At 42.3% G+C, this 2,893-nt stretch overlaps 1 pseudogene; it reads left to right on the forward strand.

Moving 5' to 3' along the window:
• The first annotated feature begins 2,545 nt into the window (after nt 1-2,545).
• Nucleotides 2,546-2,672, forward strand: LOC111753328 (small nucleolar RNA SNORA2/SNORA34 family; annotated as a pseudogene).
• The last annotated feature ends 221 nt before the right edge of the window (nt 2,673-2,893 follow it).

Here is a 2,893-nt window from a genome sequence, read left to right on the forward strand (position 1 = left end):
CACATAACTTCAGAGATGTTATGGCAGAAAACTCCCCTGGCAGGGAAAAAGAATTTGACATATAGTAAGGCATATAGAAATCCGAATAGCCATGATTAAAAATATCTACAGCCAGGTACATCATAGTCAAGATTCTAAAGGATGATTTTATCAATACTGGGGATCAAACTCATGACCATGTGTTTGCAAGGCAGGTGCTTATGTCACTGAGGTAAGTCCCCAGCCCCTCCTTCTTTCTTTTTTTTAAAATTTAATTCTTGGTTTGATCCTTGTAAAGTCCTTATGGTGAGTTGTTTTATTGCTAGTATTTAGAACTCTTAGGTAAGGGCTATTTCTCAGTGATGTCTTCCAGGTTTGGTTGGCTTTTGGGTTGTGAGTCTGTTGAAAGATTCTATCTCTTCATTTTGTTGGGGATGAGAAGTTGCTACCTGCTTAGCCCAACCTTTGGTTCTCTGGCACTGGTCCACAGAATTTTCTACAACCCTTAGTCAATTTGAGTCTTGGAATATCAGGAAGAACAGTTAAAAAAAAAAAAAGTTATGTCACTTGGCTAAAGAGGTACAATGAATAATGTGGAGAGGCCACACTGACTCCATTTTGTCCTGGACAAATCTGGTCAACAATGTTTTGGGAAAAAGTGCAGGCCTTGGGGCTGGAGGTTTAGCTCAGTGGCATAAGCACCACCTTGGAAGCAGGTGGTCGTGAGTTCGATCCCCAGTACCGATAAAAATGAAAAAGACCAAAAAAAAGAAAAAGTACAGAACTTGAAACATCCCCCACCCCAAGGTAAAAACATGAGGTCCTGAAAGACAAGAAGCAAACAAGTTATCCGATCTAAACATGTGCAATTGGAGTTTCTTTGTTCTTTATCTCAATAAAAGCTGCTTGCTTATGTTGGCCAGCAGCAGCCATTTGGCTGACCCTTAGTGTGTGTGATCCTTTATTTTCCTTTTGCTCGAAGAAACCCAACACAACAATAGCAATAATATCAAAACAGTCTAAAAAATGACTAACTGAGGTAACCATCAACTTATCACCTTTAACTATATGAGCTAGATTTAGTTTTATAATAAAATCTAAAATCAGCGAATTATATGTATTAAATGAGTCCTCAGTATGACAGTTTTACCCTCAGAGAAGTAAATTTAAAAGGGGTTAGGAGCAAAAATGAAGAAATAGAGGGAGAGGAAAAGATTAGAAGCAAGGCTGGAGGACAAATAGGTGTCGCACAAACTTTGGGCAATTGGTGCAGAAGACAGGAGGGAAAGGGAAAAGCAATAAAAGGAAGAACCAGACAGAACAACACCACAAGGAAGCTAGAAATCATGTCCATACTCATATAAAAAGAAGATCAAATAACAAAGGAGAAAAAAGCAAAACAATAACAAGAAACAAACGAAGAGAAAAAAACAAAAGAAAGTCCACTTCTAGGGTTATCTTTGCTCCCCTTGGTAGACAACGTGTGGAGCCAGAGTCCAGCACACTGGCAGGTGCTTTAGGGTGGAGTAATGGATACTTTCAATGAGCCTGTACCTTTATTTCCCTTGAAGTTCAGACTGGATTGTGAAACCAGACCCAGCCAGCCTGCAGCAGTCAGTGCACCTTCTGTAGCTCAGGGCCACTACATGGACTCAGCAGTTGTTCTGAGTTCTGGGCTCCATTGGCCCCTCTCCAAGATGGCTCCCAGCCATCTCTCTCTCTCCTGTGGGTTTGACAGAGCCCTCAGCACTCATTCCCATCTAGTACAGTCTTTCAACACCCACTATTCTCTTCCACTGCTGCATCTCTATGGAAGCCTCTTGTGTGGCCAGCAGTCACTGTGTATCTGCAGGTTTGAACCATTTCTCCCACACAGTGAGTCCCAACTGAAGAAGAAAAATCCCCTGGATACTTCCTTCTTATTATTATAGTTTCTCTCTATGCTTTCTCCATGGGTTTCACTTCTCAATTCTGGACTTTCCGGGGTCCTGGAAACCTACTTTCCTCCCTGTCTTTCTTGCATTGTTATATTCCAGTGTCTGCATAGCAACTCCCCCACCAAACTTTTTGCAAAAAGTTTTCACTAAATTGCCCAGGTTAGCCTCAAACTTTCAATTGTCAGGCCTAAACCTCCCAAGTAGCTGATTTTATATGTGTGCTCACCTATGTCTTGCTATTCTTAGTTGACTTTTTGATTCCTGTGTGTTGATTGTGAGAATTAAATCATTAAATCATCTACACTAGCACACAGCATAGATGTTTGCTGCTAGAATTTGTTAAATATTATAATGATGGATTATTATCATGGTGCTAAATTGTATTTAGCTAGGAACATCTCAATTGGATCTTGGACCTTTTACTCCCATCTGTAGTACCACCGAAGAAGCTATATGCACAAGAATAAAACAAGAGGTGGACACCTGTGATTCCAGCATTCAGGAGGCTGAAGCAAGAGAATTGCTGCAAGTTTGAGGCCAGCCTGGGCTACAAAGTGACTTCAAGGTCAGCTTAAATTGCATAGTGAATCCCTGTTTAAAAAGACCAAAAGAAAAAAAAAAAAAAGATAGCGATTCTTCATCAAAGCCAGCAGTTTTCTGAAGCTGTTGGTTTCAAGCAGAAGCCTAAAGCATCTTTCTATGGTCTGTAGGCCATTTCAGACCTTTAGAAATGTAATGGTCAATTTAGAAACAAGTTGTGCCCCCTCCCCCCTGAGCCATTTGCTGTGGGTCCAGAGCAGCCACCCCATCCCCCAACCCCATGAGCGGCAGCTGCCCTGACCTCGGAGGAGAGGAGGCCACCAAACCCAGTGAGCCTGTCGCCACCCAGCCCTGAGAAGAAGCCATGGCCCTTGGAGAGCCAGTAGCTGCAGGCCTGGAGAAGAAAAAGTCATGCTCCCCAGTGAGCCTGCTGCCAC

Source organism: Cavia porcellus, unplaced genomic scaffold (assembly GCF_034190915.1).
Source record: "Cavia porcellus strain 051 isolate PalLab524CR breed Dunkin Hartley unplaced genomic scaffold, mCavPor4.1 scaffold_8, whole genome shotgun sequence".
NCBI classification, from domain to species: Eukaryota; Metazoa; Chordata; class Mammalia; order Rodentia; family Caviidae; genus Cavia; species Cavia porcellus.